General features: G+C 33.5%; 1 protein-coding gene and 1 pseudogene across 1 annotated transcript in view; both read left to right on the forward strand.

Annotated features, from left to right (window-relative positions):
• DCDC1 (doublecortin domain containing 1) overlaps positions 1-12,130 on the forward strand; it is a 486,974-nt gene that overhangs the window by 73,357 nt on the left and 401,487 nt on the right.
• LOC116476398 (cytochrome c-like) lies at positions 8,670-8,988 on the forward strand (annotated as a pseudogene).

Genomic DNA, 12,130 nt, shown 5'->3' on the forward strand with positions numbered 1-12,130 from the left:
TGCATCGAGTACAATGCCTGGCACCCAGAAAGTTCCCATTAAATGTTTTGTAGTCTCATCTTTGAGGCTCATAATATGCACCTAACAGAAATTAGTTTTCTTTCTAATGGAAAATTTTTATTATGAAATCAAGATAATTTTGTTATACTATACTATTGCAAATTGAATGTTGCTTGAAACAGGTGAATAGTTGACTAGATACTGGAATTTTAATCAAAATATCTACTTCTTCATTTATTTATTTTTGTGGTTGTTTTACAACCGCAACTGGTTGAGAACATTTACCAAGGAGCTGGGAAACCTGAGTTTTATTTCCTTCTTATCTGCAGATTTGGATTATGATATTAAGGGATATTACACAGCAGAGCAAATTGCTAAGGCAAGTTATAGCATCTTCCCTGGCCATTTTGAAAAATAAATAAGATGAACATATCTCTTAGACTGTTAAAATGCAGTCATTTTTGGAGATAGAAGCTAGGTTAGATAATCTCTTGAGTTCACTTCAGTTCAATCGCTGTAATTCCATGCCTTAGTGGTAAAATTGGAGTAATAGTCATTCTTACAGATTATATGTTCTTAGATGAAAGGTTGAGTATAAATAAAAATGTCACTGCTATTTTGCTTTTTGTCTCTAGAGAGGAATTTATTTAAAACTGGATGATCAATGAAGTCTTTAGCTTACTTTTTTCTTTTACAATTTGTAGAAAATATTTAAAGAATTTTCACAAATTCATGATAGAACTCATGATAGAACATGATTTAGTAACAAATGTATTTGTAAAAATTTGCTTCAGTATCACATTTAAGAATGAGGTAAAGGAGAAGAGGCAACAAAATGCTGATCTTGGGTGTCAGTAAGAACTTTTTAGAAGGGAAAAATAAGGCTTGCTAATTATTTTGTAAGTAAAATTGAAATTTTGAAAGTGTTGTTGATAATCATAGGATCATGCTCTATTTATATATTAAACACCAAATCAGTAATAGAAATAAGGAAGTGGCATAGTCGTAAGAGAAAAACGAATTATTTTCTCTTTTATGATAAAATGTTAGGAATGTTAGCTATTTTTCAATTACTACTAAGTAATATAAAACTGAAGTAGAATGTAAAGGATTCTAATATGGTGAAGGTTATTGCAATGGGATAAGAAGAGAATTATTGAGAACGGGTCGTACAATAAGGTAGTTAAAGCATAAAAGTCCTCTATGAGCACAGAATAGAGCCAAGGGGAAATGACTCTATTTTAATTATAAGTAGAAGATCAAAAGGAAATCCATTTTACTTTAGGAAGTAATTAAGAAGTTTGAAATCAGGGCCAAAATGATATATTTCTTTACTAAACTCTGGAATACCAGAACTATAGCACATCTCTTTGCAATTTTAATCTGATGATTTTAGAATTACTTGATATGGCTTCAGTAATCACACAGCATGTGCTTACTATGGGATATAGGCTAAACATACATATCCATGGGTTGAAAAAGGTATTAAGAAAAATTTGTGGGCATAAAATGCCAAATTAATGGGAAATGAAATATGACTGATATGGATACACAACTTTGAGATTAGCATCATGGTGGATAAGTTTTATTCTCTTCCAATTACATCTTGGATTCATTTTCAGATAATTGATGGCTGTGTGGATTATTTTATTATTCAAGATGGCATTTCCTTTATGAAAAATGTTTAATTTTTCCCAGTAGTTAATAATTATATCTTATTTGGTTTTTTGCTTGGTTTGCTACTATCACCAATAGCAGGAAATTACAATGGTGAAGAAAATGATGAAAAGGATAATAAAATGAATGTAACAATAAAAAAAAATGCTGTCCTCTTGCTCCCATTTGAACTGGCTGTTTTCTATGATCTCTATCCTGGGGTCTCTCTTCACTATCAACCTGGGAATTATCGTTCTCTCTGTCCTTTGTTGGATTTCTTTTCCCTGCTTCCCTAGTTTTCCTGTATCTCCTCTAGTCTACTGTGTGCATATTTCAGTGGCTTCTCAAAAAAGAGAACACGGATGGTGAATATTTTGAAACCTTGGGAAATATTTTTTCTTTCAAATATTAAAAGTATTGCTCCATTGATTTTTGTTGCTAGTGTTGCTGTTGAGAAGCCTGACATCATACTGATTCATCGTCCTTTGTGGGTGACACAAAGGATGAAAACATTTAGAACCATCTCTTTATTGACAGTGTTCAAAATTTTTTTCAAGATGTGCTGGATATTCAGGATGTCTTTTCAGTTTGAAAAGTGTCATCCTTTTCTTTTGAGATGTTTTGTTGAACTATATATATTTCTGACAATATCCTTTTACTGTAGTTTTTCTGTTATTATTTTATGGAACTCCTACTTTTATATGTCGGATCTTACGGACTGAACTTCTAATTTTCTTGTCTGGGAGATTTGCTTATCTTTACCTCCCAACCCAATGAATATTTTGCTTCTCCTTGTACAGTCTGTGTTTTCTCTGAGTACTTTGTTTGTTTGTTTGTTTTGTTTCGTGGGGTGGGGGCATTGCTTTTGTTTTATTTGGTTTTGGTCTTTAATGTTACAGACTTACTTTAAATATGAGTTATTCCTCCATCAATATTTAAAAGTGAAGAACTAAAAAGTTGGTTGAAAAGTTGTGAGCATAGGTTTGTGTTATTGACAGATGGATTTCACTGGAGAGTGTTTTGACTAGGATTTTTCATTGGGGTTGTGTTCCTAATTATCAGTGTCTTCTCTCTGGAGTTAATCAGTTTCACCACATAAAGTCTGCCAATTTGAGCAATGTACTAGCCAAGTGGAGAAGGGGGCTAAGAGTTTCACTTTCAGTGTGTAGATTTTCATTTAATTATCCTCTTTTCAGTAAGAGGTTTAGTTTCTCCAGAGAACAAATCTCATGTCTACTCTTCCGATAGCAAAAGTATAGTTGCCTGACTGGTTGATGTAGGAAGGGTTCTGGATGTTTATCTGTTTTCTATATAGTCAACCTATTTTTAGCCCAACTTTTAGAGGTACCTGATGTCTCAAATTTATGAGCCTTTTTGGGGTACTGCAATACAAGTAAAATTTACTTTTACTAGTTTAAGTTTTGACTTTTCTGGTCTGCTAAATAATTTACCACTTAATTATCTTCCCACCTTTCTGGTTCTCTTTTTTGGAAAATATGTTAAGTGTCAATCTTTTAATATTGATAATAATTGATTCCTAATTATTGATTTTTAGAGATAAAAATGAATAATTCTAATATTTTCTTCCTATCCCGATTGTTTTGCCCAATTTCTTGGGGTTTATGCAGTATAATTTGGCAAATATAGTGTTAGCTTACTCCAATGAGAACAGAATACTTTTCCTCCGTTACCTAGAGGCGTCATATACTTACTGTAGGCAAAAGCCCCACAGTTTTTTTCAAAATGTGGTCCACAGAACACTTGCATCAGAATCGTCTGGACTTTCTGTTAAAAAATCAGACTCCTAGGCCCCACTTCAAGCCTATCGAGTTAAGAATTCTTGAGTGTGGGCCCTGGGAATCTGAATTTCAACAAATGTCTCCAGATGATTCCTAGCTACTCTAAAGTTTGAGAATTCTTATTCCAGTGTTCTAAAACTTCAAACTTACTAATTGATGGAAGTCTTCATAGACTTCCTTTTTGCTTGTTCTCCTGTACTTCTCATGTAGTTTAAGAGAAAAAAATAACGTGTGAGACAGAATAAAAGAGGTTGGGGCAAATTAGATAGCTAGTTGTTAGAATGAGTGCAGGGAGTTCAGAAATCAGGAAATAGAAAACATCTACAAGTTGGCAGAAAAAGAATGGTTATGTGTAGCAAGTCTGCCTTAGGAAAAAAATACTCCCTTTATATTTCTATGTGAACGTATTTCATTGTAATTACTTTTTCCTGTTATTACTGAAAAAACATATAAGTATTGAGGGAATTACTCCTATATGGATGTCAAGGTATAAAAAAGCAATAGACTTTATCAGATGCCTTTAAGCCAGGAGAAATATATATTTCTATGATGTTTACCATTTATTAATAAAAAAACTTAATAAGCTTAAACAAAAAATTAAGACAATTTTCAAGCTTAAGAAAGGCCTAATTCAATTGAAGTAACACAATATAATGGTATGATTGCAGAATGTTCACACACAAATTAGTAACTATGGCAGCAGAGACTTTCCCAATAGTGTGGGTAAAATAATTTAGAGAGTATCTTAAGAGATTCAAAAAGGAGAACGTGGGGTAGCAAAATTTGATTAAGGATGCTCAACATGGATTCCGACAGAGGAGGTCATGCATAATTAGTATGTTGGAACTTCTTTAAAGAGCTTTTTATGAAATATGAAGAAAAGTCCATTGATATTACTTATTATTGTTGTTTAAAAATTAGGCTAGTTTTTTAAACCAGAGATTAATATCTGATTAAAAAAAAGAGTTTTAAAAATATGGAATTTGATAATATGGTTTATTCTTAAGATTCTATGAATAGTCAGTTACCTTTTCATTATTTAATGTGGATTTCTATATACAATTGAGTTATTTTAGAATATTATAAGTAATTATTTATAGTCAGAATTTTTTTAAATGAAATTCTAAAAAAAGCAAAAAGAAAAAAGAATGTATTTAATGGAAATAAAAACAAATGAGAATTATCAGTCTAAAGATTCATTTTCTTTACTGATGGTAGTTAAGGATAGTCTTTAATATTATTTAGGAGCAGTTAAGACATTAACATGGCCGGGCACGGTGGCTTACGCCTATAATCCCAGCACCTTGGGAGGCCAAGGTGGGTGGATCACCTAAGGTCAGGAGTTCGAGACAAGCCTGGCCAACGTGGTGAAACCCTGTCTCTACTAAAAATACAAAAATTAGCTGGGCATGGTGGAGGGCGCCTGTAATCCAAGCTACTTGGGAGGCTGAGGCAGGAGAATCGCTTGAACCTTAGAGGCAGAGGCTGCAGTAAGCCAAGATCATGCCACTGCACTCCAGACTGGGCGACAGAGCAAGACTCCATTTAAAAAAAAAAAAAGACATAAACATGATATTAAATTTGAAAGTTAAAATGTATTTCTATGTTTATTAAAATTATTTTATAGTTTTTATATATACATTTTATATTTTAACATATTTTAATTGTTAAGAACATATAACAATAATGGTTACATTGAAGCATTTATTAGATTAGTGTCCATGCATACCTTATCATTAAAGATTCTTTGATGAACTTTATCCAGTTTCTGGACATTAGAATCACAAGATTTTATGAAGTCTTCTAGCCAAGCCACTCAAAAAACTGAAACTTAAACAAGCTAACTGCCATATCCAAAGTGGATCAAGTGAAATAGCTAGTACTATAACCCATTTTCTGATTTTTAAGAGCAATATTATTTATTATTCAAAACTTCTCTTAATATTCCTTTTTCTTAAATTTTAATTCCTAATGTGTCCTGTCTTAAAAATGATTTAACACAACCATTATTTCCTAGTTGGAGTAATTAGTATCAGACTGGCCATTCCATTCTATACAACTGAAAAACTGGACAAAATATGTGACAACAATTTTTAGGTATTAGACAACAGGAAGCATCAGCTGTAATGCCTAAGAGAAGGGGAAAAGTTGAAGTGAGTCCTAAAGTTCACTATGTCTTTGTACCTGGAGGCAATTTATGGATCGTAGTAGAGAGAGAGGGAGGGAGGGAGGGAAAGAGAGAGAGAGAGAGAAGAGAGAATCTAAGAAAAGCACAGTGTTTCCCATAAACTGAAGAGAAAGACACCAAAGTTCTAGGTAGCTGAAATTTGCAGGACAATACCATAAGAGGCAGCTATTTGTAGAATAGTTCTCAAATTTTGTGTAAGCATCCCCTCATGTCTTTGGCTGACTATTAAGTTGCTTATGCATAGGGTGAACTCCACAAGGCCTGACACAAACAACTGCCAGGAAAAGAACAGCTAATTAGGATGTAAAAGGGAAACAAGTATGGGAATATGTGCAGGGTAAGGAGACATTTGCATTTTGACCAGTTGGAGAGGAGAGGTTTTGTTGAACTTGTTAAACAAATTGATGAAGATTCCAGTAAAGGTAATTTATATCCATATCCAGAAGAAAAGTTGATCAGTAGAAACAGACCCCAAAATAGAGTTAACAGAAAAAGACATTTAAACAGCGATTATAAAACGTTCACATATTAAAAAATAACATGAATATAATGCGAAGAGAACTGGAAACTTAAAATAGAACCAATGGAACTTCTAGTTCTAAAAAATACAATATCTTAACTGCAAAAAAAAAAAAAAAAAAAAACCTGGGTTTAACAGCAGTTTAGATATTAGAGGAGAAAAGATCCATGAACTTCAAGACAGGGCAATAAAGCTATCCAAACTGTAGTGTAGAGAAGCAGAAGGAAAAGGCTGAAAACAAGGACTGAGTGTCAGTAACTTGTGGGATGATATCAATGAGTCTAATAGATGTATAATTGGAGCCCTAGAAAGACTGAGAAGGCTGTGAATATTTGAAGTAATAATGGCCAGAATTTTTCCTGAGTTCATGGTTCATGGAAAACAACCCAGATATCTAAGAAGCTCAATGCACCTCTAGTAGAAAGATAACCGGATTACGGACATAAATCACATTGCTGTAAACAGTGATAAATAGAAAAGCTTAAAAGCAACCAGAGGGGAGGAAACACATTAATTACAGGGATACATATTTAAGAATAAAAGCTGACTTCTCTTTAGAAATAATGCAAGACAGAAGATAGCCGATATCTTTAAAGTGTGGAGAGAGATAATATGTTTAAAGTGCTGAAAGAAAAAACTGGTTATCTTATTATTGTGTATTACAGTGAAAATATCTTTTAAAAAATCTTTGAAATAAAAGCATTCTCAGGCATACAGAATATGAAGCACGTGTGTCCAGCAGACCTAAACTATGAGTAATATTAAAGGATATTTTTCACTGGAAGAAAATGATACCAGAAACAAATTTGGGTATGCACAAAGAAATTATTTTAAATGTACCTGGTACATTCACTTTTATAGACCCTTTGCTGCTTATTGAGCCATTCCCAGTACATTTAAAAGGATTAAAATTATGTTAAGTATGTTTCCTGGCTGCAAAAGAATTAAATTAGAAATAAATAACCAAATATATCAGGTCACTTACTCTCCAGCTGTGGAGAGTTGTTTAATGTAGACATTAAACTCCCTTTCATATATTTATCTTAATCGATTATATTTAATATTATATATATTATCCTTTAATAGACATTATATATATTATCTTTGATAGACATTAAACTCCCTTTCATATATACACCTATCCTATTAATCTTGTCCTTCTAGATATAGAACTCTAATATGACATAAATTACCAAAACTGAGACAGAAGAAAATTTATATCTCAAAATCTCTGTATGTATTAAATAAATCAAATTTATAATTAAAAACTTTTCAAAAAACAAAATTCCAAGATGAAATGATCTCACTGGTGAATTTTATCAACCTTTCATGAGAAAATAATATCAGCTGTACACAAACCTTTTAGAAAATAGAGAAAACAGGAAAACTTCCCCTCTCACATGATGAGACTAGCATTATAAAGACATTACTAGAAAAGAAAATTCATACCAATATCCTCCTAATCATAGATGCAAAATTCCTTCATAAAGTATTAACAAATCAAATCCAACAATACATCATGATCAAGCGAGTTTTATCCTAGGAATGCAAAGTTGGTGTATTAGTCTGTTTTCATGCTGCTGATAAAGACATACCTGAGACTGGGCAATTTACAAACGGAAGAGGTTTACTGGACTTACAGTTCCACATGGCTGAGGAAGCCTCATAATCGTGGTGGAAGGCAAACGGCATGTCTCACATGGTGGTGGCAAGAGAGAGAACGAAAGCCAAGCGAAACAGTTTCCCCTTATCGAACCATCAGGTCTTGTGAGACTTCTTCACAACCACAAGAACAGTATGGGCGAAACCGCCCCCGTGATTCAATTATCTCCCACTGCGTCCCTCCCACAAGACGGAATTATGGGAGTACAATTCAAGATGAGATATGGGTGGGGACACAGAGCCAAACCATATCAGTTGGTTTAACAACAGACAATGTAGTTGACCACCTTAAGAGAATATGGAAAAGGCCATATGCTCATTTCAGTAGGTATTGGAGAGGAATTTGACAAAATTTAATATTCGCTTATTAAAAAAACAAAAAAAAAATTTTCAGAGCAAAGTTGAAATAGAAGGGAATTTCTTCAATCTGGTCAAGAATGTCTACTAAACACTGATTTAACTGCATACCTAATGATGAAAGACTGAACTGTTTTCCTCTAAGATCAGAATCAAGGCAAAGATATCCTGTCTTTTCATTTCAGCTTAACATGCTATTGGGGGCCCTATCCTGTGATAAGGCAAGAAAAAAGTAGTAAAAAGGGTATAAATTTGAAAGGAAGAAATAAAAACTATTTTATTTATAGACAATGTGATAAGAACATCAAATACCTTAAAGAATCTATATAAAAGCTAGTAGAACTAAGGAATATATTCAGCAAGTTTGCAGGATACAAGATCAGTGAAATTCTATATGCTAGTGACAATTAGAAAATGAAATTTAAGGAGAGTGGGACATCTAGCTTCAGAGCGGGAACCTTCGTTGTGATGAAAAAGGGAATTAAATATGGGTGATGTTGAGAAAGGCAAGAAGAGTTTTTGTTCAGAAGTGTGCCCAGTGCCACACCGTGGAAAAGGGAGGCAAGCACAAGACTGGGCCTAATCTCCATGGTCTCTTCAGGCAGAAGACAGGTCAGGCCATTGTATTCACTTACACAGATGCCAATAAGAACAGAGACATCACCTGGGGAGAGGATACACTGATGGAGTATTTGGAGAGTCCCAAGAAGTACATCCCTAGAATAAAAATGATCTTTGCCGGCATTAAGAAGAAGGCAGAAAGGGCAGACTTGTTAGCTTGTCTTAAAAAAGCTACTAATGAGTAATAATTTGCCACTGCTTTATTTATTACAAAACAGAAATGTCTCATGACTTTTTTATGTATACCATCCTTTAATAGATTTCATACGCCAGAATTCAGGTCATAAATGACTGACAGAATATTTTGTTGGGCAGTCCTGATTTAAAACTAAGACTAGCTTCTGATTAAATGAATATGTTCAGTTTTTGAATTTTAATAGTAATTCCAATTCAGTAAATGCTATCACTGTTTACCCCTTCTAAAGCTATGATTAGACTTCGTTAATAATGTTCACCTTTTCACAAAGATGGTGAGTGCCATGTTAAAACTTACTGGTGATTGGTTTTATATTTAGATTATATAACTGGTTATGTGAATATATATAAATACTGGGGAAATTCCTTCACTGTCTCAGAACCAAGCAAGATTCACCTGTGTTTTGTGTTCATTTGCCTCTTAAAAGCAAGGGTTGAAGATAAATAAGGTAGCAATGTCTACTTTACATTTTTGGCCCTAACTATGCCAATCTAATTAGAATTCCCTGTATTTAAAATGGTTCCTTTTACTTACTGAAAGGAATTTTAATGTGGTTTGTGTGTAATATTAAAGGTTATTTAACACTTCTCACATTTTATAGATGATCTATAAGGTCATATGCTTTTAAAATAGTAGCAAGTTTTTTTTATGTTTAAATTGAATTTATTTTAGGCAGGCAAAATTGATTTAATGTTTGAAAAATAATTTTATGTAATGCCTATTACAGAATAAAAAATTATGGATAATCTTTTATTATTATTATTATTTTAATTTATTATACTTTAAGTTCTGGGATACATGTGCAGAACGTTCAGGTTTGTTACTTAGGTATACACGTGCCATGGTGGTTTGCTGCACCCATCAACTGGTCATCTACATTAGATATTTCTCCTGATGTTATCCCTCCCCTAGCACCCCCACCCTCTGACAGGGTGTGGTGTGTGATGTTCCCCTCCCTGTGTCCATGTGTTCTCATTGTTCAGCTCTCACCTATGAGTGAGAACATGTGGTGTTTGGTTTTCTGTTCTTGTGTTAGTTTTCTGAGAATGATAGTTTCATCCATGTCCCTGCAAAGGACATGAACTCATCCTTTTTTATGGCTGCATAGTGTTCCATGGTGTATATGTGCCACATTTTCTCTATCCAGTCTATCATTGATGAGCATTTGGGTTGGCTTCAAGTCTTTGCCATTGTGAACAGTGCCACAATAAACATATGTGTGCATGTGTCTTATAAACTTAACTCTTGAATTCTTTACAATCTAAGTCAAACTAAGTAATAATTTAGGATTGTCTTTAAACAGCCATTCAGAAACATAAAACTGTAGAACTGCTGTGTATTTGTGTTCGGGAATGGTGCTTTTGCCAACTTAAAAGGATTAAAATAGAGGAGATATACACACAAAAAAAGAAAAAAAGAAAATGAAACATAAAAATCCAATACCACAACACTCAGACACATGAAATACTTAACTATTCATTTAACACAATATGTGCAAGACTTATACAGTGAAAACAACAAATAATTGCTGAGAGAAATGAAAGAAGGCCCAAGAGATATACCATGTTCATGGACTGGAAACTTCAAAATTATTATGATGCCAATTTCCTGCAAATTGATCTATATAGTCAACACAATACTCACCAAAATTCAACCAGCCTTCTCTTTGAGGAAAGGGGCATAAATTGGCAAGATATTTCTAAAATATATGTGGGAATGCTAGAAATGCAAAGGAATTAGATAGCCAAATCAGTTTTAAACAAGAACAAATTTGGAGGATTTATACTACCTGATTTCTTTTAAAAAGTTGTATTTTAGTATTTATTTATTATTAATTATTGTTATTTATTTTTTAAATTGACAAATAAAAATTGTATATATTTATGGTATACTACATGATGATTTGAAATATGCCTACATTGTGGAATGGAGAAACCAAGCTGATTAACAGTTGAATTACTTTAGATACTTATCTTTTTTTGTCATAAAAATACATAAAATCTACTTTCTTAGCAATTTTCAAGTATATAATATACTGTTATTAACTATAGTCACCATGATATACAATCATTCTCTTGAACTTATACCACCTGTCTGACTGAAATTTTGTGTACTTTAGCCAATATCTTCCCAGTCCTCCCACTCCCCCTGCAGTCTCCTGTAATCACCATTCTACTCTTTGCTTCTGTGAGTTTGACTTTTTTAGTTTTCATGTATAAGTGAAATCATGTGGTATTTGTGTTTCTGTGCCTGGGTTATTTCACTTAACATAATGCCCTCCAGGTTCATCCATGTTGTTGCAGATGACAAGAGTTTCTCCTTTTTAAAGGCAAAATACGGCCGGGCTCACGCTTGTAATCCCAGCACTTTGGGAGGCCGAGGCGGGCAGATCACGAGGTCAGGAGATTGAGACCACGGTGAAACCCCGTCTCTACTAAAAAATACAAAAAATTAGCTGGGCGTGGTGGCGGGCGCCTGTAGTCACAGCTACTTGGAGAGGCTGAGGCAGGAGAATGGCGTGAACCCGGGAGGTGGAGCTTGCAGTGAGCCGAGATCGCGCCACTGCACTCCAGCCTGGGTGAGAGCGCGAGACTCTGTCTCAAAAAAAAAAAAAAAAAAAAAAAAAGGCAGAATAGTATTCCATTTACACTATCTGTTTTCAACATCTATTATAAAGCTAAAATAATCAAAACAGGATGATATGGGAATAAGAATACACATAAAGAGCAAAGAAACAAAATGGAGAGTTCAGAAATAGACCCACACATACATGGGTAAATCATTCTTGATAGAGTGATTCACTGGGGGAAGACAGTGTTTTTGATAAATATTGCTGAAACAATTGGATATTTCTGTGTGATAAGAACTTACCTCACAACCATTCCTGAAAATTGATTTAAATTGATTGCAGATCTTATCATAAAGAATAAAACTATACTAATTCTCAGAGAAAACGTGGGAGAAAATCTTTGCAACCTTGGGTAGACAAGTATTTCTTAGGACACAAAAAATACGAACAAAAAATGATTATACTTTATCTGAATCAAAAAACTTTTGCTCTTGTAAATACAGCATTATAAAAATGAAAAGACAAACCACAGAATGAGAGAAAATATCCAGAAAACACATAT

Source organism: Hylobates moloch, unplaced genomic scaffold (assembly GCF_009828535.3).
Source record: "Hylobates moloch isolate HMO894 unplaced genomic scaffold, HMol_V3 SCAFFOLD_11, whole genome shotgun sequence".
In the NCBI taxonomy this organism is placed as follows: Eukaryota; Metazoa; Chordata; class Mammalia; order Primates; family Hylobatidae; genus Hylobates; species Hylobates moloch.